This window comes from Herpailurus yagouaroundi, unplaced genomic scaffold, assembly GCF_014898765.1.
Source record: "Herpailurus yagouaroundi ecotype Mexico unplaced genomic scaffold, PumYag 163, whole genome shotgun sequence".
NCBI classification, from domain to species: domain Eukaryota; kingdom Metazoa; phylum Chordata; class Mammalia; order Carnivora; family Felidae; genus Herpailurus; species Herpailurus yagouaroundi.
Window position 1 is genome coordinate 62,233,127 of NW_024412404.1, and position 24,102 is coordinate 62,257,228.

General features: G+C 48.4%; 1 long non-coding RNA gene across 1 annotated transcript; it reads right to left on the minus strand.

Annotated features, from left to right (window-relative positions):
• Nucleotides 1-286: 286 nt before the first annotated feature.
• LOC121037377 (uncharacterized) lies at nt 287-16,627 on the minus strand. Its single transcript, XR_005793748.1, has 7 exons — nt 16,439-16,627; nt 12,945-13,046; nt 10,730-12,469; nt 5,856-6,008; nt 4,197-4,329; nt 2,280-2,453; nt 287-854 (listed from the first exon to the last, which is right to left on the minus strand). It is a non-coding gene; the product is annotated as an uncharacterized LOC121037377 (long non-coding RNA).
• Between the last annotated feature and the right edge of the window lie 7,475 nt (nt 16,628-24,102).

Genomic DNA, 24,102 nt, shown 5'->3' on the forward strand with positions numbered 1-24,102 from the left:
TAGGGGCTTTTTTCTCTTCTCATGATTCATTTCTTTTTTGTTCTTTTATATTCAGCTGTTACTCTTGACTGTAGAAATCCTGTGTGTGTGTGTGTGTGTGTGTGTGTGTGTGTGTGTGTGTGTGTGTTTTAACCTGGAAGTTGCAAAACTCTTTCCAAAGGGCTAAATGTACCCCCAAGACTGTCCTTGCTTTGTTTTTGACTGAATGAAAGAAAACAGCCAATGCGGGGGGTGCACTCCCCCCCCGGCGGGGAAGAAAGACAGGAAGGAAAATCCTAGCCACAGCCCTGGTTTCTTAACCATTTAATTTCCCATGTCTGTGAAGCAAGGGGTCTGGACTGACACTCTATCCATAAAGACTCCGTGCCCATCCATAACAGCCAGCTAGGCAGACAGAATCTTACGTCCGGCAGATGGTTGGCCTTTGGATACGAACTCTGCCTCCTCGTTCACAGGAAATGGAAACCGACGTGGCATCCAGTATTGGATTGTTAGGTCAGGCTACGGGGTCAGAGGCCAGGATCTGCTCATTAAAATTTCAGATAGATGGTTTCTTGTCCCTTCCTTTCCAGAAGAACTGACCTTTGCAATACCGTTTCCTGTGGGCTATTTTTGTTTAACAGCCTGGGCATTCATGAACAGGGCACTTATTCCTTACCCAAGCTCACATTTAGTTCAAACCGCTCTGAGTAAAGCCGATGAGCAATGGAGGCAGATTTTCCTAAGCCAGGGTTTTACAGGTCGCCACTCTGACTTCTGTGGTCAGCCTCCTCGCAGCTCGACCTGTTGATGGAGCTTCAGACACAGGCTTCCAGAGCAGCTTTTATCTATCCAAGCACAGCTCCCCAGGCTTGCTGCAAAAGTAAACAAACACAGGCACCCCACGATTAAGATTCTTGGAAACCTTTTTAATTCCATCTCGTGGCGGGGGCTTGAAACTCATGACTCTCTGTCTGCGATAACGTGGAGTCTGTTTGCTTTTCATAGGTCTTGCTTCCAGAACCCATGCCCCACCTCAAGAGGCTGCTCCAGTTCTCACTCAAGAGCACTGAACAAAGAATGCTTTGGTGGGGGGGGGGGGGGGGGGGGGGGTGGTGATCAGGGACTCGAGAGGGCTCCGGGTCAGAAGGGACGTGGAAGGCCATTTGGACCAGCTCCCTCCACCCCCATCTACACTCAACTGCAGTGCCCAACCGACCATCCACGACTTCCTTGTATACCTACTGTGACGGCGAACTCATTCCTCATTACTCAAGAGAGACCATTTTAAGTACCCCAAGTGACTGACAATATCCAGGAGGAACAGAGAGCCACCCCATGGCCAGAATGCCAGCTGCTGAGACGTCCCCCTCCACCCCCACCGCTGTCCCTTCCCACTGTCACTGGGCCAGGGTGAATAAAAAGACGGCACTCAAGAAAAGGTAAACAGAGAATCTCAAAAATAAACACAAACTCACGAGAATGACCAAATATTTGAAGGTCCTCCTTCATTCAAGAAATAAAGCTTAATCCCCTTCCCTTTTCGTGTGGGCTGGGCTTGGAGATTCGTTCTGATGAATAAAATTATGGCCCAAGTGCCCGTGCAGGAGCTCTGAGACTATAGCATGAAAGGCTAGAGTGACTCAGGTCGCTCACTCCGAAGAAAACCAGCTGTCACGAAGACTTTCCATCAGTCCAACGGGGAAGAACTGAGATAGGAAAGGGAGGTCTCCTGTCATCAGCCACGTGAATGAGCCTTCATGGAAGCCATCTTCCAGCCCAGTCAAATTTTTCAATGAAGGCAGGCCCAGGGCAGTATCTGAAGGACCCCACGGCCCAGCCACCCTCAGGCACAGACACTGCACGAGATAATGGACGTTTATTGTTTTGAGCCACTTATTGGGGAGGGGGGCGGGGGGGGGGGAGGGTGATTTGCTGAGCAGTAATAGTTAATCTGCGTTTCACAAAGCGAACATTCCATTTCTACTAGAAAGGATTTCACTATGAAGGGCACCTCCCTTGTTTGAGCTTTGAGTACAAGTTACAGACAGATGGCCCTAGGCCTCAGCTAAATAGCAGCATGACTGTCGAAGTACCTTCCATTTACTGTCACAGGCGACCCGGTTTGTGAACAAATTGTACCGTCATCCCATCTGTAGATTGACACGCCTTTTATGTGGCGAGAGGGTGCAGGAGGGGGAGGCGAGCGCACAAGCTTGGTTCTACAGCTTGACTCAGTTCCTTCTATGAAGGACGGTTGAACATGTGATTGAAGCCACAGTGACGGACGGTATACCCACCAGGACAGCCATGACCAGCAGAGCATGCCATCCAGGGGTATGGAGTTTCACCAGCTTCTCGGAGTATTTGCGAATCAGATGGCAGTGATCTGATCTAAACAGCCACTCTCCGGAAGTTGTGATACATTTTTTACCAGCTGCCTAAGAACCTGCAGGCGTTTGCTGTCGACGTGTCTTGAACACATCAAAGAGAAAATGAGATGAAAAGGTCATGCCTGCTCCTGGATGGAGGGACCCATCAGGAGAAGCACAAAAGGCTCCCACCCGTCAAGGCCGGCCACTCCCTCCTCAGGTTTCTGCTCTGGAAAGATGCATGGATTCCCAGAAGCCAGGCGAGCTGGGATTGGTGGGGCCTCTGGAGACAAGCCAGGCCCTCCATAATCAGTCTGGCCTAGTCCCCAGTAGGCTTCCTCCCAGGGAGGGGCCGGCCCTATTTTACAATAACCCCAGGGAAGGCCATTCCAAGACGTGCATATGTTTCTGAAACTCCTCCTTTACCTAATCTCTCTTGTGGCAAATTAGGCCGTTTGCCTCTTAGTCTGTGCTCTTGAAATTGGAAAATAACTGGGCACCGGCCCCCCTCTATGTATTGGAATACAGTCCCCCTTTCGTCTTTACTGTTTTAGGCAAATCAACCCCAATTTCTTTAACTCGCCCCATGGGTCCTATCCTTGCTCTCTTTAATCATGTTTTTTGCTCTGCTTTGGAGCCTCTCCAGTTTCCTGATTTCTCTTAAACTGTGGAGGCAAAATGTGGCGGAGGCTGCTTTATTGTGTCGGCTTTATCGGTGGTGGGGTCTCTCCTCTTTGGAGCCGGACTATTTTCTACTTTGGGGGTGAGGAACTATTCCGGGCAGCACCGGGGAGGCCGGCTGCTCTGATGTCGGTGAGGCCGGCCCTCCATCGCATCCACGGCATCCCTTAACTGTGGCAATGCAGCCCTCCTCTTCACTGTATCTACTTCAGCCGGCGCCCTGGATCTCAGTTTTCTATGCTTCTTTGATGGGCCTCCTTCCATGCGGGCCTTTCTCCCATTAACTACTCCTCACCGGACTCATGCAGAAAAGCCAACTCAGAGTTCTAGGGCCTTGGGTCCATTGTTCTTCCTCCCGCACTGAGCTCTGGTCTAGGATCTGATGGAGCTTTAATTTTGTCGCAGTTACCCAGCACTTGACATTTGTCATTACCACCGTGTCCTGGTCCAGCAGCAGCCAGCCCCACTGCCCCAAGCCTGCCAACTTAGGTCCGTAGCAGTGAGAAAGTGCGCCCCGGCCTCCCTGTAGAAACACTGCCAGGGTTCCTTTCCCTGAGTAGGAATGTCGCCTAATATTCTTAGGCAATATTCCCGAGGGGGTATTCAGCTGTCTTTGTCCTAGGCTGAGCTGAAGAATAAAAAGTAGTTAAGCAAACATCCCCAGAGCTCCTTCTGTGTCCTGTGCTGGAGGCGAGGGACACAGACAACAGCCCCCACTCTCCTGCCCCAACTAACTGTGTGACAGAATGGCTCTGAGCCTACCTAACATAGTCGTAATGGACAGCCTCTGTCCTGCATCTGTCTGCTCTGCCCCCTGGCCCCCAGGATCTCATCGACCCCAGAGTCCTATTCATTACCCTTCTTTTGAAGGAGGAGAGGGAGGCTCTGAGGAGTGACTTGGTCAGATTTAAAAGCAGTGCAGCTGGGATAGGAAGCCGGGTGTGTCAGACTCCAAGGATACTCTATCTCCTTTCCTCTCTGCCGAACCCTTTCTTTCTTCCTCTCTCCCTCAACCACACCCTTCCAATTAGTCATAAAGTCCCATCCACTCAGCCCCAGGAATCGCTCCTGAGTCCGTCACCACCCCCCCCCTCCAGCCCCAGGGCCAGATAACCATGGCGCCTCCCCTGGATGACCCCAGGGCCAGGTAACCATGGCGCTTACCTCTGATGAGGCTCACAGTGCTTCCCCTGGATGACCCCAGGGCTGGGTAACCACAGTGCCTCCCCTGGATGACAGTCTCAGGCCCCTCGAGCTTGATTTGCTCTCATTCCAGCTCCTGCTGTTGCAAAAGCACCTTTAAAATGAAAATCAGACGAAACTTCCGCTGAGTCCTCATGGCCTTTAGTAACACATCAAATCTCCTTCGCGGGATACTCAGGGCCATTTGGGATTTGAGAACCGCCAGGGTTCCCAACCTCATCTCTCTCCTCCCCCCACCCCCTCCCCGGCCCCATCCTTTAGCCACGTGGGACCACTGGACATTTTCAAAGTGTTTAACATTTCATGGCTGTCCATGCTTCTCTTAATGTCTGAATGCCCTTCTCCTCCTTTCTGATCCGCCCTTCAAAGCCCAGAGTGGCGCCATTTCCTCCGCACTGTTTTTTTTTTCTACTACTCCAAGCAAAATGGAGACTTAACTCTCTTTCTGTGTCTCCACTGCTGACATCGGGCTTACCACTTTGTACCATAAGTATTGTTATGCGAGCCTGCCTGCCTTACTGGACGGGGAGCCCCTCAGAGGTAGGGCCCCTTGACCTGTTACTCTTATATCTGATATGCCCATGCCTCGCCCAGGGCCTGGCAAAAAAAAAAAAAAAAAAAAAAAAAAAAAGAAGGCCCAGCAATTTCTGGTTCAGTGGATAAATGAACCAATGTGTGACTGTGTTCCCACTTGGGTCTTTAAGACTTTTGCTGTCCATACAGCCTGCCAGGCCAGGCTCAAGGATAGTGATTCCATATAAGCATATTTATTGCTGAGGTCCAAGAAAATAAGTAGGCAATATTTCATTTCTTTCCCAAGCCATTCCCCCAATAACCTCTGTAATTAGTCCAGTTAAGGCCCATTACCATTGCAAATCAAGTCAGGACTGATTTCCACAGTGCTAGCAGTCTGTATCAGGACATGTTTTATTTTCTCAAATCTTCCACTTTTAACTGCGTCTGTTACTTCTGGTGCTGTTTTTAAATGTAAGAGAAAATCAAACCGTTTTAAAACTCCAAACAACCTCAAACTGTTTTGTGCTAGTAATCAGACAATGGATAAAGATTGTGGTTATGTAGAGCTATTGCCAACAATGGAAAAAATAAATAACAGCATGAGTCAGAATAATTCGAAACCAGAAATGTGTGTTGGTAATAACTCAGAAAGTCACATGGAAGGGCCGTGGTCACAAAATCAAAGTTGATGTGTTTGTTTTTTGTTTTTCTTCATTATGATCCATTAGAGAGCCCCTCCTACCTGGTAGAGTGCCAAGAAACCTTACAACATCTAGTATTGGGAAATCAAACCCCGGCACCTTCAGGAAAATGCTGTCTGTCTTGGGGGCAGGATGCAGACAGTCTTGTGTGCCGTATGGAAAAATGACCCACAGTGATGAGGAAGCAATGTATCATTGAAGAGGGGACCGTTAAAGTCAGGGAACAGCCATTGCCGCAGCCTAATCCTTCTAGGCACATTTCCAGCAGCACGGGGGGAATGGCAGCCTCACTCTGGGTGGGGGTGATGTGGAACCGGATCCCATGACCAACTGCACTGCATGGGAATACCAGAAGCATTACCAATAGTGTGGTTTTGCTACTCAAAGCCAGCTGCTTATCCACCTTCACGGAGGCAAGAAAGTACCCCGCTTCATCATCCCCCGAAAGAATGTTGTCCCCCGTCCTGCGTTAGGCATCCTAATGACATCAGGCTTCAATCTGCCGGCTTGGTCCCCGTGACCCGCGACCACGATCTCCATCCTAGAGGTGGCCATCCTGGAGAAAGAAAGCAATGGGACAACAGAGCGTCAGTGTCACCCTCCCACCCCCTAAAGGGCGGTCCTTCAGGCCTTAAGAGAAACAGGCATCAAGGGTCTAAACATGCACCCTCTCTAGAGCTGAACCCCACCCCCTCCTTCTGCTTCGATTTACGGCAACTGACCTATTTCACTGCTCCTTTACCGACCTACTTTGGAGTTCTATTTTGGAGAGTGACACAAAAGTCTCGTGCATCCCCGCAGAAGAAGAAACGGGCGCACGGGCACACGCGTGCACACAGCCCAGAAATCAAGGCCGGAGCGGTCTTCCACACAGGAGCCTCTGCCTCCTGTCACAAAAACGCTTGCCAGCACTTTAAAAAGGGTCAACGGTGCTTTCAGAAGTGAAAATACATACATGATCATTTATTAGATGCTTACGTTCTGGGAAAATAGCTTCGGGGCCATGTCAGTGCGTGTCGTTGGACAGCCTCCTGGCCCAAACAGAAGCCAGCAACGGATACCTGAGTCATGGCAGATCTGGATGCGAATGCCCTCCCCGAACGCGCCCTGCTGAGTGTCACTTGAATCGGAGGCTGTATATCTGAGCTGTCACCCCGCCGTAACTGGTGGACTAAAATTACGTATCTGTTCTACGAGGGAGAATTATAGTCTGGGTAGCAGATGACCAACATGTGGTTCCCCAAGTGCTAGTTGTGGGTCCGCTGACAACCATCTATGGTAACAGCCATTACCATTTGCTGAGCGCTTCTTGTGGTCCAAACACCTCACCTGTATTATATATAAATCTCTCTACTACTCTGTGAGGTATGTTTTAGTGTCCCATTTTTACAGATGAAAGACTAACGCCCAGTGACACTAAATAAGTCATTCCAGACCTCCTAACCACTAAGCAGCAAACCCAAAGAAGGACCCACACCCAGGTCTGCCCCGTACGAACATCTGCATCTCCTTCCCCTAAACCAGATTGCCTCTTCTAAAAGCAGATTCCACCCAGATTTAGAGTTAAATCCTGTGATCATCCCGCGGCCAGTGAGCCATTTGGTTTCTGTCCCTTACCACCTATAAAAACGGGAGGGCTCTTTAACGTTGATAGATTTTTAGGTCAATTAAAAATGGAAAGACATTAAATGCCATGTGGTGTCCTGGATCACATTCTGGAAGAGAAAAAGGACATTAGTGGAAAAAACTAGCGAAATCCAAATAAAGGCTGGAGTTTAGTTGATAGTGATGTACCAGTGTTGGTTTCCTGGTTTTGACAAATGTACCGTGTTATTTTGGGTGCTTGTAATAGGGAAAACCGTGTAAAGAGGACGTGAGAACACTCTGCACTATCTTTGCAGCTTTTCTGTAAGTCTGAAATGATTCCAAAATTTAAACGTTGACTTTCGTAAAAAGGGACATCTAAATAAATAAAAGGAAGCGAAGGGAGAAAATAGTAGTTCTCTTCCTGTGGTTTCTGACTGTCGAGATTTGAACCAAGTATTTATTGCAGGCTGGACAGACGTGTGGACTGACACTTTCAGCTACACATCAGTACTCTCGGATCCACACAGTTATTTAAATAAATTCATTTAAAAGTGCCACCAAATGCATTGTAGTTTCTTTGTCCTTGTAGATTTTCTTAACAAGTTCCTAAGGTGGAACCATTTAATAGAAAGATTTTTAACATTACAAAGTGATCTCAAAGGCTAAGTGGGACAAAATGTGCATAGCATGTTACCATTTATCCAGGAAGATGTGATATGAAAATATGAGTATGTGTAAAATGTTATGCTATTATTATATTGTTTTGTAAACAAAAGGATAAACCATAAAATTGTTGAAAACTATTCCACATAAGGGGACAAAGGATCATGACAGAGAAGGAGTAGGTTAGCCTTCTCCGAATATACTTTGGTTTGTACATCTGATTTTGAAATCGTGAAAATACTTACACAGTTATAGAACAAATTAAAATATTAAAAAAAATCAGTCCTTAAAAGTCGAAAGCAAAGTGAAACAAACTTAGCTATATACTGATTTGTGGCCTGACCACAAAGACAGAAACTATTCCACGTGACTTCAAACATGAACTTGACTGCACACCCTTCATTAGACACAGACTAAGAACAAAAGAATGTACAAAAAGGAAAAACAAAGGGTTTTTACTGATCATGTCATGGACTATAGGGTTAGGGTTGTTATTCTGAGATTTCCAATTGATGGGATCAAGTGAAATGCCCCTTAAATTCTAATTCAGAGTATTCTTAGAAACTCATTATACATTGTGTTTTAAAAAAACATATCTTCCAGGGGTGCCTGGGTGGCTCAGTCCGTTAAGCGTCGGACTGCAGCTCAGGTCAAGATCTCACAGTCTCTGAGTTCAAGCCCCTCGGGCTCTGTGCTGACAGCGCAGAGCCTGGAGCCTGTTTTGGATTCTGTGTCTCCCCGTCTCTCTACCCCTCCCCTGCTTGCTCTCTCTCTCGCTCAAAGATAAAGATTTAAAATTTTTTTTTAAACATACCTTCCAGCTTTATGCACTGAAAAGGTCTGGAAACAATGACCGTCCAATCACCAAAGAACGTGTCCAGTGCCTAGACTACGGTCTCCAAGGGCCACGTGCATTAAATGCCACCAGGGCTCCTTGGAGAAATGGTGGAATCCAGACCTGGGAGAAGGATTATAGGAGGTGAACCTGGAAAATCTGTTCCTATCATAAAAGGAAGCTATCAAACACCACTGGAGTCAAGCCAAAAGGAACCAGGAGCTAACCTGACCAGGCCCCCATTAGTCAAAGATAAAATAATTTGAACATCAAAAATAAAAACTTAGTGGAATGCCTGGGTGGCTCAGATGGTTAAGTGGCTGACTCTTGGTTTTGGCTCAGGTTATGATCTCACAGCCATGGGATCGAGCCCCACATCGGGTTCTGGGCTAGGTGTGGAGCCTGCTTAAGGTCCTCTCTCTCCCTCTCTCTCTGTCCCTCTCCTCAACATGTGCATGTGCGTGAGTGTGTGCTCCTGTAGTCTCTCAAAATAAATACATAAACTTTAAAAATAATAATAATTGGGGCACCTGGGTGGCTCAGTTGGTTAAGCAGCCGAGTCTTGATTTTGACTCAGGTCATGATCTCACAGTTGGTGAGTTCAAGCCCCACTTCGGGACCTTCACTGTCAGCACGGAGCCTCCTTGGGATTCTCTCTCCCCCTCTCTTTCTGCCTCTCTACCTCTCTCTCTCGAATAAATAAATGTCAAAAAATTAAAAATAAAAGTAATAAAACCTTAGTAAATTGAACATAAAAACACATTTGTGTTCATGAATTCATTAGAATAGATAAAAACAAACAAAAACCACCTCTTTGTTTGCTCAGGACGCTAGGGAACCAACTCACTATTTTGAAAATAGGTTAATGAAGACAAAGATGATCCTGACTGCTGTATGAACTCTCCCTTTGGGTGTTGAAATAGTTGATGAAGGGAAGTTTGTGTCTAGAGAAGTAGACAAGGTAATCAATGAAAAGGGGACAATACAATCAGAGTGTCACTGGTTTTGCAACCCCCAGTGAAATAACAAATCTAGGAACGATCATGGCTGCTAATGTTTCTGAGATGACCAGACATTGTGCCTCCCAATGAAAGGACACAGTACTTTGTCCGAATCCAGCGTGGATTTTAAAAAATATAACGAGCAGAATGGCGCCTGGTGGCTCAGTCGGTTAAGGTCCGACTTCGGCTCAGGTTATGATCTCATGGTTCATGGATTCAAGCCCCGCATCGGGCTCTGTGCTGATGGCTCAGAGCCTGGAGCCTGCTTCGGGTCCTGTGTCTCCCTCTCTCTCTGCCCCTTCCCCACTCACGTTCTGTCTCTCTCTGTCTCTCAAAAATAAATAAACATTAAAAAGTTTTTTAAAAATATAATGAGCAGAGAAAAATACAGACACCCTGGGGATGCAGCTAGCTAAGACTGGACAGTGGGCAACCAGGGCAGTGTCATCCAGCAAGGGTTCCCAGGCTGGCAGTCAGCATCACTGGGGAGCTTGTGAGAATGCAAATTCTCAGGCCCTACCCCAGAACTACTTAATCAGGAATCTCTGAGGCTGGGCCCAGAGATCCGTATTTTAGCAAGCTCTTCATGTTTGTTAATTCTTTTGCATGCTAAAGTGTGAGAAGCACTGATATCCAGGGGAAGCAATCTGATTACTTCAATAAATGAACTGCAAAAAAAAAAAACAAAAAACAAAAAACAAACAAACAAACAAACAAACAAGAAGAAAACTTCTGGATTTGTAAAGATTTTTTAAAAAATCAGCAATATGCAGTATGTGAACTTTGTTTGGCTCCTGATTTGTAAACACCGACTTGATATTTGATATTAAGAAGTTATTGTGCATTTTTGAAGGTACGATAGCGGTCTTGTGGTTACATTTCAAAGAGTCCTTTCTTTAAGCAAAAATGTACTCGTATGTTGTGCATGAAATGATGTCAGTATTTGAGATTTGTTTGTAAGTGATTCTGGGGTGGGAGGAGGGGAAACAGGCAGCGATAGGCCAGAAACAATATTAACCACGTCTTCGGAACTACTGAGGCTGGGGGTTGGAGGCATGGGAGCTCCCTATACGACGCTCTCTCTCCCTTTTTCAATATTTTTCAAGCTTTCTATAATAAGATGGTTTTTCAAAAAAGGACTGGCTCAGGAAAATAATATAGCAAATATAACAAAATGTTACCAATTGTTACCTGGATTGATGGATGTATTAGGGTGGTTATTACATTTTTTTCTGTACTTTTCAACGTGCTTGAAAATGCTCGTAAGTCAATAAAAAAACTTCCCTGGAAAAAAATCTGAAGTAGGTGCTCATGCTTAAAAAGCGGGCATCACTGTAGAAAATTCACATCACCGTGCTGTGTGCGAGACGAGCTCCACGCGGTCTCTGCCCAGTTCTGGGCCCTTCCTGCTCCTCTGCCTTCTGGAACCAGAGCATCTGGGAAGAAAATCTCTGCCCCAGCCGATCTGCTCCCAATTCCAACAAACGTGAGGGTCCTTTACGCGTCCTGGGACGTTAAGTGATAACGTTCTGTTCCGCGTATTTGTTAGTTCGTTTGGTAGCTTCGTCTTTTTTGCTGCATACGATTCCATCGTAGGGATATACCTCAAATTATTTAATGGAAACTTGGGTTGTGTCCAGTTTTTAAGTGTTGTGAGTAGACCGTCAACGAGCATTCTCGTGAGTGCCACGTGCCGGGCATGGGCACACACCTACCTGGGGTGTCCACCCAGGAGTGGGGTTCCTGCCTCGTGGGAACATCGTGACCCTATATTTACCTTTAGCAGGTACCTGGCAAAGCAGTGCCGAGGTCGTGGCCGCCGCGCCTCCCACCAGCAACGCATGGACGTCCCCGCTGCTTCCTCTTCGCGGTGACACAACTGCCACCGTATTTTGCCATTCTGTTATCACCCTGGTTTAGAAGCCCCCCTCGAAAGTGTCCCGTGTTCTTCTGCAGAACTGGCGCCCCTCCTCTGGCTCCTCCCTCTGTCGCAGCTCCTAACGTCTCCGCGGAAGCATCTCGTTCCTGAGGGTCACCTGTCATTAGAGTCCAGACCCCTCCAGCGCAGGGCACCGCCTTATTCCTCTCGGCATCCCGGGGAGGTGTCGGCCCGGCGCACAGTCCCTGCTCAGTTGTTTGATTCAATGAGGAAATGAATGGATTCATCGGCCAATCCGTCAACGTTCTTAAAGACCTAAGAGCCTATTTACCTGGCAGGACTTGGTACGCATTTCATATAAACAACTAAACTCCTGGGGCCATGTGAACCTGTTTTCCATAGCTATAACACACAGGAAAATTTGGCCTGAAATTCAGAGGAGTCTCAGGGATCGGACGTGTTTTCCCTCTCCAAGGCCTCCCGTGCACCAGGACGGGAGGCGCGGAGAAACAGGGCTCACCTGCCGGAAAGGTGCTGCCTTGCTTGGCCCCAAGCTTCGATAGCGTGGATCCCCCTGGCCACCATCTTGCCACGAACACAGAAAACAGCATCCGCACACTCACGTCTTCAGTCCTTGCGCCGACCGGCAATCTTCTCTTCGTGGAGGTTTAGCGACGCACCAACGCCACCCCGCGCTGACCCCGTCTCCGAGTCCAGGAATTCTCGGAAGCGACCTCGTGGTCCAGACGCGCACGCCACGAGGAGAATGATCGCGGAGACGCCACGTGGGTCATGTCCGACAGACACGTGCACGTACCGGCTGCCATCGGGCGGAGGGGGGTGGAAGATCCACTGCCGGGGGAATACCCCGTGTGGATCGTTGTAACCACCAGCAACGAAATGACAGAGCCCTTCTCCAGGCCACTATCTGGCTTTCGCTGAACTTCTGCAAGACGATTACACCGGTGGGCTGACCCCTGCCACTTGGGTTGTGAGCGTTTCTGTAGGCAGAGGGTACTGCAGAATGGGAAAAACATCACGGAGACCGAGTGCTGACAAAAGCAGAGCCGGGAGAAAGGTTGCGGAGGTCAGAACGTGTTACCTGCATCCCCTCAAGTCACACCAGCCTGGGGGGGAGGGGGGAGGCTGCATCGTTGCATTTATCTGCGTTTCCACTGCATTTGCAATGGCGGCTCTTGCGCCCCTGAAGGCACAAGACTCAGCCCTTTACCTCCAGGTGGCTCCTAAGACTGTGCGTGTGTGATCCGAGCAAATGCCCTCGGCCTCCGCTGGCCCCCTCCCCTCCCTGGTGTGGTCCCCAGCCCCATCTTCCTGCAGCTGCGCACCAGAAAACACCAGAAGGGCCAGATGCCCTGTGCCGGCCCCAGCAGCATGCGCTGCGACAGATGACCCGTCAGGCCGCCTCGTCTGCAAATGTCCCCTGGGGATTGTAGTGTCAGTTCGGGTTAAAAAAAAAAAAAAAAAAAGAAAAAAAAAAGACGGCGGTGGGAGTCTCCCCATACTTACCTGCCCTGTTCCCCCAAGGAAAGCAGGCCCTGCGTGGCTGGCCCTCTTTCTCCGGCTTGCGGGGGTAGCTCACTTCTGCCGGGCAGACTCCTGGGCTTCGTGCTACAGGAGGAGAGAACGGGCATAGGAGAACGGGAGAAAGGCCAGCAAGAGAGGTGACGGCTTCACCTGAAGCCTGTGACAGGGACACTGGGGAACACCTATGTAAGAAAGCTGGGGAGTGGGCGGAGCTAAGGGGTTGGGAGGGTGGAGCAAAGGTGCCTGATTTGGGAGGCAGAGGACAGCTGAATTGGGGGAAGCAAAAAAGGGGACTCCAAATAACGGGGTGAAAGTTCCTGCTATGATTTAGAGCCCCCAGAAGGACTGGACTTCCTACGGACTCGTTTGTGGCTTTGAAACCATACTCCTTGAGAGTGACGTCAGCTGTGGCCTGAGTAGGGCGCATCCACAAGGCACGTCTCTTCCTAGGACTCAGATGTGAACAAATCTAACCACGGGGCGGCCTGCGTACTCAGCCTGGCCCGTCCTCTCAGATCTAAGCCAAGGCTTCCTAGGAGACCTGCAGGCTGAAGGACCCTGTCCCCCCCCAAGGATGATTCTGGGCAGGAGGGCTGCCCCTACCCCCGTCTGCCCGCCCAGGTCAGTGTCCCCTCAGTGAGTAAGGCTGGGGGCTAGGCCAGAACAGAAATAAACATTCAAGAAGGGTTTCATCCCGCAGCTTTTCTCACCCACCTGGGCTGGGCCCTGCAGCCCTGGAAACAGCCCTTTCCCAGGAAGGCCAGAGTCACAAGAACTGTTCTCTGTCCTTAGTGACAAATTTGGCCAAAGCTCAAGCCCTAGTCAATTATTCAGATAAATTCGAACAACATCACATGGGCAGTTAGGTTTAGTTTTTTTTTTTTTTTAATGTTTCTTTATTTTTGAGAGAGACAGACAGACAGAGTGTGAGTTCGGGAGAGAGAGAGGGAGACACAGAATCCGAAGCAGGCTCCATCCAGGCTCTGAGCTGTCAGCACACAGCCCTATGCGGGGCTCGAAACCACAAACCGCGGGATCATGACCTGTGCCGAAGTTGGACACTCAACCGACTGAGCCACCCAGGCGCCCCAAGATTAGTTCATTTTAACCCAATTAGGCTGAATATTTACGCTGCTTGGATTCATAGGCACACACACCGATGAAGGAACGTGAATACGTGACTGATGGGAGGGAGACTGTGGTGTTTGAAAGGTGTTTCCAAGCCCACGAATGTCTTATTCAATCGCCAGTGACACAAAATGATGCTAGCTAGTAGTGATGGGGGGAAAAGCAAGACTTAAATTACATATCCCATAAATTCTGTGTTTCTATTATTGTCCTATTTCCCTCTTTTTCTTTCTCTCTCTGGAGCCGTGTAACTAACTGAATATGAAAACTGAGAGAAAATACACCAAAATAGTCACACTGGTTACCTGGGGTTGATGGAATCGTGGGTGACTTTTGCTTCCCTATTAGAATTTTTTGCTATTTCAGTTTTTTCTTAAATTATATTCAGTTAGCCTTTGCTATATACCAAACTACTCCAAAATGTAGCTGTTTTAAAACAAGGAACAAGAGGGGCGCCTGGGTGGCTCAGTCGGTTGAGTGTCCGACTCCGGCTCAGGTCATGATCTCGCGGTCTGTGAGTTCGAGCCCCGCGTCAGGCTCTGTGCTGACAGCTCAGAGCCCGGAGCCTGCTTTAGATTCTGTGTCCCCCTGTCTCTCCGCCCCACCCCTGCTTGTGCTCTCTCTCTTTCAAAAATGAATAAGCAATAAAAACATATTTAAAAATAAATAACTGGGGCGCCTGGGTGGCGCAGTCGGTTGGGCGTCCGACTTCAGCCAGGTCACGATCTCGCGGTCCGTGAGTTCGAGCCACGCGTCGGGCTCTGGGCTGACGGCTCAGAGCCTGGAGCCTGTTTCCGATTCTGTGTCTCCCTCTCTCTCTGGCCCTGCCCCGTTCATGCTCTGTCTCTCTCTGTCCCAAAAATAAATAAACGTTGAAAAAAAAAATTAAAAAAAACCATTAATTTATTAAATAAATAAATAAATAAATAAATAAATAAATAAATAAAACAAGGAACAAGAAATGTTATTCCTCATGATTCTGCGGGCCGGCGGGCTTGTCATTGGGTGCAGGCCAGCTTGGTATGTTTCTGTAGTCACCCATCAACGAGGCTGGGTCAGGGTGGCCTCGCGTGAACAAATTCGAATTTCTGATGATCGGCAGGTTGGTTGTTTTCAGGGCTTGAGGTGGGTAGGGCATCTCTACATGGAGTCACTGCTCATTTTCCATGGGCCAGCCGGGGCTCGTCGTGTGATGGTCTCAGGGGTCCAAAGAACAGGAGGAAAGGCCAAGTCCTACTGCCAACACTCTTTCCAAGCTTCCGCCTGAGTCACACTTGCTCCTGTCCATTGGCCAAGGTAAGTGACATGCCCACCTAGGATGGCAGGGTGAAACAGACCCTGCCCCAGGCAGCAAAGGCCAGGCACATGGCGGGGGGAGGGAAGCCATGGCTGTGTGGCAAGACATGCATGACCTTTGAAATCAGGAAGAAAGAAGCTCATTCTTACAGAAAGGATAGAAGAAATTTTTATCAAGAGATTTGGAATTTTGGTTGAGAGTTCAAGAAGCCAGGGCTTTCTAAGGAAATGAGATGCTCACAGAAGTAGTGAGTCATTTGTAGGCAAGATCAATTACCATTTCTTTTCTTTTTTTTTTTTTTTTTAATTTTTTTTTTCAACGTTTATTTTTGGGACAGAGAGAGACAGAGCATGAATGGGGGAGGGGCAGAGAGAGAGGGAGACACAGAATCGGAAACAGGCTCCAGGCTCTGAACCATCAGCCCAGAGCCCGACACGGGGCTCGAACTCACGGACCGCGAGATCGTGACCTGGCTGAAGTCGGACGCTTAACCGACTGCGCCACCCAGGCGCCCCTACCATTTATTTTCAAATGACATGGCAGATACTCCTTCACCTCGTTTAAAAGGATTCCTTTTTCAAGGCCTTCTTCTTCATCAGTTAAAAAGAAATGTTTTTGGGGGGCGCCTGTGCGCCTCAGTCGGTTGACTCTTGATTTCGGCTTGGGTCATGATCTTGTGGTTCGTGAGTTTGAGCCCTCGGGCTCTGTGCTGACAGCAGAGAGCCTGCTTGGGGTTCTCTCTCCCTCTCCCTCTGTCTCTGCCCCTTCCCCACTCACTCTCTCTCTCTCAAAATAAATATACACTTAAAAATTAATTAATTCAAAAAAAATGTTTGTGGGAGGCAGGATTTTGGTCCCCCGTGTTTAATGCCTGTGAATAAGTTAAGTCACAAAAGGAGAGAGTAAGCTTGCAGAAGGAAGTAAGGTTGCTAATTAGCTGACCATGAAATAGTGAGGATATCCTGAATTTTCTGGGTGGGCAAAAGAGTCCGAGAGATGCGAGGGGAGAAGAGGCAGGGGGGATTTGAGGTTTCACGGAGCTCCGACTCACCGTTGCTGGATCTGAAGACAGAGGAGTGGCCATGGGTCAAGGAGAGTGAGTCAGCTGTCAGCTGACAGCCAGCAGGGACGCGGGGACCCCAAGGGAACCCACACGTAAGAAACTGACTTCTGCCAACAGATTGGATGAGCTTGGAAGTGGGTTCATCCCCAGAGCCCCCAGAAAGGAATCCAACCTCGCGGATGCGAGCCCCCAGAAAGGAATCCAACCTCGCGGATGCCTTTGTGTTCTCCTGCTGGGACCCATATCACACTTCCGACTTACGGAACTGCCAAATAATAAATTTGTGTTGCTTTCAGTTTGTGGTAATTTGTCGGAACGGCAGTTGGAAACCAGAGCAAGGTTCAGGATAAAAATTTTAGAAACTATCTAAAAAAGCACAAAGAAAAGAAAAAAAAGCAAGAACCCCCCACCTATACTATTGTTACAGTGATCACATTTGACTTGAGATATATTTTTATCTGTTTAGCTATCTTAACCCAGTTTGAGAGCATACTGGACATACATCTTATAATTGATTTTTTTTTGTTTTTATTTAACAGATATCAATAGTATCCTGTGTCAATAAGTTGCTTTTTCCATCCTTGAAGACAGAACTGTCATCAGATACTAGAAGCATCCATGTGGAGGTCACACAGGATGTGGGAACTTAGCAGTGGTGGCCAGGACCTGCTTTCTGGAAGAGAGGGGGGTTTTGAAGAGTGAGCAGGAGTTTGGTAGGTGAAGACATTTAGGGTGACTTTCCCAGTAGGAGGAATAGTGTGGACAAAGATTTGGAGGAATGAGCCCAGAGCACGTTGCCTGCAGCTTGCCCTTCTAGTCTAGAGGGTAGAGAAGGGGCTGGGAAGGGCAGGAGGAAGGCTGGGGTCAGACCACCGCCCCCCAGGCCCCTTGACACTGCTGTGCTTAAGCTCTGGGAAAGCAACACCTGAAAGACCATCCTCTTACCTGGGTCCTGTCGCTGTTTCCTTCGGGAGATGCCTTGTGGACAAGTGACTTCGGACTTGCCTGTGTACAAGGGCTGTAGGTGGGGCGTCTGGGAGGCTGTCGGTCAAGCGTCCGACTCTTGACTTCAGCTCAGCTCGTGATCTCACTGTTTGTGAGTTCGAGTCCCCCGCACTGAGGCTCTGCGCTGACAGCATGGAGCCTGCTTGGGATTCTCTCTCTCTCCCTCTCTCTCTCTCTCCCTCTCTCTCTGCCCCTCCCCCACTTGCATGCATGCTCTCTCTCTCTCTCATAATAAATAAACTTTAAAAAAAGAAAAAGAAAAAGACCTGTGGCTGTTACTCCAGGGACGATCTGGGCAAACCGGGTTTTCCTAGAACGACAGTCCGACACCAGCAAACTGCATTCAGTGACAGTGGCTTCAATACGGTTCTTACCTTGCAGCCTCTTTGGAAAAAGGGAGAAGATTCGAATCCCTTCGCACCAAGTGACTGCAGAACGGGGATCGCTGCCAGGGACAAAAGCACGTGTGATTACCACCAACTTACAAGCGAGCTTTGGCAGACAGACTTCATCGGGTGCAATGTGCCCACCTGACGCGTTCCGGAAGCGCTGTGGCGGGGCGTGTTTTCTGGTCTGGGGTTTGCTTGTAAAAACTCTCGGCTTCCAAGCAGCTGCTGAAATGGGCAGCAGACGGTTGTGTGGGGGAGCCCCCTTGCCCTCCTCGGGGACACAGGGAAGACGGGCAGGGACCCTCCGCAAATGTCCCCTCCCTCCCAGGCCACCCCTGCCCAGAGCTTGGGTGCTGGAGTTTCACTTCTTGCTTGTTTGCAAGCAGAAGACGGGAAGAACAGGGACCGCTCCCGAAAGTTCCGAGACTTTCTATCCTGGAAGAATGAAGTAATTCCCACTCTTGTCTCCAGCCGGGGCGGGGGGGTGGGGGGGTGGGGGGAGAGTCATGTGAGCCGCCCCCTCCTGCGTTTCCCCAGCACGGCACCTTCCCAAGCCGGGGAGATGGCTGAGGGTTGCCATGGCCCTGGCTTTCTCCGGGGCCCCCAGCGTGTCGTCCACGTCCACGTCCGCGTGTCCCAATGTCTGCAGACCCAAGCCTGAAACATAGAACGCGCTCTCCCGGCCCCTTCCCCAAACTCGCCTCCCTCCTAATCCAGCCCTAATTCCACCTGGGCACTCCGTCTGCTGCCCTTGAAAACATGAAAGAACAGCTGCTCGCTGGGACATAATGGTTGTCTTTGTTACCCCTTGAAGGACTGGAAGGAACCTTTAAAATGTCACTTCCCCGCAGATTTCACGCGGCCAAAGTGAAACCGATTTTAAAGTCACAGCTTGCACTTGGAGGTTTACTTGCTGGGGGGCGCGTCCCTTTCTGCCTTTCAGCCGGCTCACCCCTTGGGGCTGACACAGACATACGGGGCTCTCTCGGAAACCCTAAAATGCTTGCAGGTTCTAAATCTTTCCTCCCGGAGCTTAAAGGAGGAGGCACCCCCAAGGATGTCCTAGAGCTATGACCGAGCACTTTGGCATTAAGGACATTCGGTATTCTTCCTGACTTCCTTGTCTCTCCAAGCGGCAATTCTGGTTGTGTTCGTCTTAGAAATGACTGCTTTTGTAAGACTGGACGGATCATCGGAGAGAGTAGCCAATTCCTTTCCTGGCCTGGCCTGGCATCTGCTGGCGAGTAGGCCTGCTCTTTGGGGCAATGAGCTCAGGCCGTCGTCTGCTCAGGGCGTAGAGCCTGCATTTATTCTGGATGCCGGCAAGAAGGCTGGCAAAGAATCGCATCCTGCTTTTCCAAGTCGAGGCTAGGTCCTGCCCCGCACCCCACCCCACCCCCCACCCCAGGCTTAAAAGCCCATGAGCCTCCATCTGCATTTTTTGCCTCCAAGGCTTGGCTCAGGGGGGCCCCTAGGTTTCTTCATAAGGTCACTTCCAGATGGTGCAGTGGCTTCCAGAACGATTCCGAGGGTGCACGTGGGCTTCGTAGGAGAGAAGGCAGCCGTTGGTTACGGAATGGCCTTGGGCATGCAATGGGGAGAAAGTTAAGTCCTCTTTGCAGGCCCCCGAGGAGTCTGTGCTCCCTGTCCCTATTAGAGGGGTTCTCTGGCAAGTAGTGGTTGAGACTCCCGGGGTCTGGGCTCCCTCTTCTCAGCAGGAGAGGTGAGCTTGGCCCGCAGACCAGATGGCTTCCCCATTTAGTGGGGCTTCTTTCTCAGGGGATTCATTGACGACCCCCCCCCACCGACACCCCCATGCACACATCCCACCCACCTGAACCCTCAGTCTACAACATTGTCGTTCCCTCCCAGCGGTAATGAGTACTTCACACACGACCTCTTGACAGGCGTGTTAAGATTTCTTCAAACGGATGTACGGGTTTCCATAGCCATTTCTCTGTTGTTGGACATTTGGCTCATTCCCATTTTTTTTTTCCTCTTAAAAAGAAGACTGTAGTTAAATTTCTTTCATAATGCCCTTTCAAAACTTTCGAAGGTTCTAGAATTCTAGCGTAGGCTTGTTAGTTCAAAAGCAGCTTAGATATACACGTCTAAGTTGATTTCAAAAGAGTTGTAGCAATGTATTGTCCAGACAGCAATTTTTTTTTGTTTTTATTTGAGAGAGAGAGAGAGAGAGAGAGAGAGAGAGAGCGTGTGCGCACACAAGTGGGGGAGGAGCAGAGGCAGAGGCAGAGGGAGAGTGAATCTTAAGCAGGCTCCGTGCTGAGCGTGGGTTCCATCCCACCATCCTGGGATTACAACCTGATCCGAAATCAAGAGTCTGATGCTCAACCAACTGAGCCACCCAGGCACCCCCAGACAGTAATTTTTAAAATTACTTTAAGAATTTGAGAGGTAAATAGTTGTGATTTAGATCTTAAGATAACATAATTTGTTGTTTTCATCTAATTACAAAGGTAGAAAAATTGGAAAATATTAAAAAAACCCATAAAAACGTACGAAGGTCACTATTTCCTGGGAGATGAGTTCTGCAACATACTATCAAATCGTTCAGAAAAAATAATATTTAAAGCTTTACATGATGTGTGTGATGCGACAGGTGTATACGTCATGTTATAAATGTGTGTTGTGTGTATAACAGGTATGTTATATACGTCATACATGTGAAATAGAAATGTTACACATTATATATATATCATGTACAATTATATCTAAATTACATAATTTATGTGTATATACATATTATGCATAATATAAAATATTTTATAGACAGAGTCACAATTTGTAGTGTGTGTGTGCGCATGTGCGTGTGGAGAGGGAGGGAGGGAGAGAACAATAAGGAAAATGTGGCAAGATGTTAACACAGTTGGTGAGTCTGGGTGAAGGTATGTGAGCACCCTTCGTACTATGCTTGGAATTTACCTCTAATTGTGATTCTATTTTAAAATATAATTTATAGCTTTTGGATAATATACTTTCTGGGTTTTTTCCCCTCTGCTTAAGAACACTGTTTTTCTGCCAATTTAGGGTTCATATTATTTAGCTTTTTTAGCAGCAGCTTCCTCGCCTCACTCTACCATAAATACGTTGCCATGACCTCGGTACATCATCTTATGGATGTAAGCAATTTCCTTCCTGTGGAACTTTTAAGTTGTTTCCAATTTCTCACTATTAAAAATAATATTTCAGTAAGTGTCCCTGGACACAAATCTTTTTTTTTTTTTTTCCAACGTTTATTTATTTTTGGGACAGAGAGAGACAGAGCATGAACGGGGGAGGGGCAGAGAGAGAGGGAGACACAGAATCGGAAACAGGCTCCAGGCTCGGAGCCATCAGCCCAGAGCCCGACGCGGGGCTCGAACTCACGGACCGCGAGATCGTGACCTGGCTGAAGTCGGACGCTTAACTGACTGCGCCACCCAGGCACCCCTGGACACGAATCTTTAATCACGTCTTTAGTAAACTTCCGTGCTGGGAAGGGCTGCTAACACAAATTGCCCAACACCGCTGGACGGGTTGCGCTCGTCCGCTCGGCCACTGGACTTGCAGGGGCACAGCTTTGTCGGGTGCCAGAAACAGAACCCTGTTCTGAGCAGCTCAGCGGGGAAGCGGGCTCTCCTGTGGGCCTGTGGAGGGTTTGAGGGGCTCCAGATGCAGGAAGCAAAGCCTGGCATTGCAGACCTGCCTGGAGCGTCTCCGTTTTGCAGCCATTTCCCCCGCTTTATCCACTCGCAGCAGGCTGGTGGCTTCTTGGCAAAGCTCTGAGTTCTCACCCTCCTTCCCTTCCACCAAGGGAGACTTTGACTCCTGGGGGCGTCGGCTCTGGCCTCAGACCGCGCACTTGAGGGGCTCTCCCCGGTTTAGGCAGGTGGGCTAACGTGTGGTGGGCGCCGTGTGGACAGAGGACGGATGTCCTACAACTGACCAGGACCAGAGAGGCAACGCCCACACTTCGAACTCACACTGTTCCCTGTGCATTTTACTACAGTTTGCTTTCACTCGTACTCTTCAAAAGAAAAAAGAAAAAAATGGAAAATTGGATAGATCGAAATGTTTCATGATTTTAAGTGCATTTATATGAATGCTTGTGCGTGTTTGTTCACCATTCATCTTTCTTCTGTGAAAGGCTTGCTCATGTCCCGCCGCCCTATTTCTACTGAATCCCTTTCTTCCTCCACTGACCTGTATCGGGCCTTTATAAAAGACGTTTTCCTTTGTCATAGAGTTCAAGTATCTGTCCCACTTTGCTATTCAGCTTTGTACAGTGTTTAGGGTATCTTTTAACATCCAGCAATTTCTCATTTTTGAGTAATCGAATCTAAGTGGGTTTGCTTTGCTTTGTTTTTTGCTACAGCTCAACATTTCTAGAAATGCTTCCTCCTTTGCTTTTGCTAGAAAGGTTTGCCTTCCGCGTGTTATGCGCTGGTGTTCCGCACCACATCTCCTCTCGCTCCACCCACACGGTACCAAGCACAGCACCCCAAGCAGGTGCCCAATCGATATGTGGTTGCTGTTGACGTGAGTGAAGGGTAACGAAAACTCTTTATGCTCTAATGATTTTGAACATTATTTGCAAGGCTGCAAACGGGAATTCAAGAAGCAATGTCCTAAATGGTACCCTCGTGCCTCTCGGAGGATCTGGCAAATTGAATTCAAACCATATGTGGGGGCTGCCTTTCCCAGGACAATATATTGCTCAGAAGGCAGTGGAGATGAGCTCCCTTTCCATGGCCTGGGAGTCCCATAACAGGACCAAATGAAGGTTGAAATCGACATCTTCCTTCTCTCCCTTTAGAGATTTGGAGGATGATGTGTACCTTCTAACGTTAATGATTTCTGAAAATTCATAGAGCCGGAACACAGGGCTCATCTGCGAAGAGTAACACAAGTGCCTTGTTTTAAAGTGGGAAGCGGTGTCCACAAGCCCGAGGCAACAAACTGACTGTTACCGCAAATCTGTTCATGATGTCTTTAAGCACATACATGGAGACAACAATAAAATCATTGCGCGGGGCCTCCCGATGGCCCCAGGACTTTGGATCTCATTTTAGAAAGTGCCCACGGAAAACAAAACAAAACAAAACAAAACAAAACAAAACACCACGTAGTGCATATTTCTAAAAACAAACCCGCTCCCACAGCGCCCTGTGCTTTTTCAATTTTGGGGGGCAATCTCTAGTCTGAAATCTTGCGTTTTTGACAGAATTATTGATTCCGTGTTGACCCCTGGACTACAAGATCATGAACTCTCTTGGTCGTAACAAATCAACATCTGTAGAATTGTCTCTTTCACCAACGTCAAGAGAAAGGGAGCCTGGGTTTTCTAAGTAAAGTGTCCGGAGAAAAACGGATATGATTGCACAGATTAGGTCGTTAATAATGCATTTTTAGACAAAGTTAATATTTTATGGGCTGTTAATAATATATGCGTTTGGGGAAATGCAGATATCCTATAGAAGGAAGAGAAAGTGATAAACTTTGAATCTCACATCTTTGTATCACACTGTAGTTGTGACCTATATTTGATGAAAACTTGTCGTGATTTTTGTATCGAGAATAAAGTTTGATGTAACCTGGAAGGTTCAGAACGCAGGTTCGTTTCTGCTTCTGGCTGAGATTGCTGTCGACAGCACCCCTCCCCTCCTTACCCATCATGCACTTCAGTCACAGCACTGAGCACAGTTGCCAAAACGTGGGCTTTGAGGCATCAAGCTGGGGCACGTGAATGGTACTTACCATGTATATACATAAGAAGTCTTTCTCGCCTCTTAGCATATGATTTACACTTAACGGCAATTCTTGTTCAAAACTGGAAAGGGTCTGTCTCTCCCATTACCTTTGGGTTTGAAGAAGAGATGACTTAGGCGGTGTTCGCTTTCCCAGATGGAGCGAGGCACAGAAGGGGGACAAGTAAGGGAAAGCTGGTGAGGCCCAGATGTAACGAAAACCTGGCTGGTGACACTGAGATGAGGACATCCTGACACCCGTGGGTGCCAGGCTCCCTGCCAGTTGCTGAGGAGGAGAAGCAGAGCATGGCTGCTGCCCCCTGGGGGTCCTCGGTCTAGCTGGAACATCACATTATCCCATCATTCTCATGTCAGGAGAAACCTACTTCGTTCCTCCTTATTCTGCAGCACCTGACGTCTCGCTGCGAAGGGTGTGAGTATCCACGGCAGTTGTTTTCTGATTTTGTTTCCCTGAAGCTCGGAGCTATCCTGTTCCGTAAGTTAAGTCTGA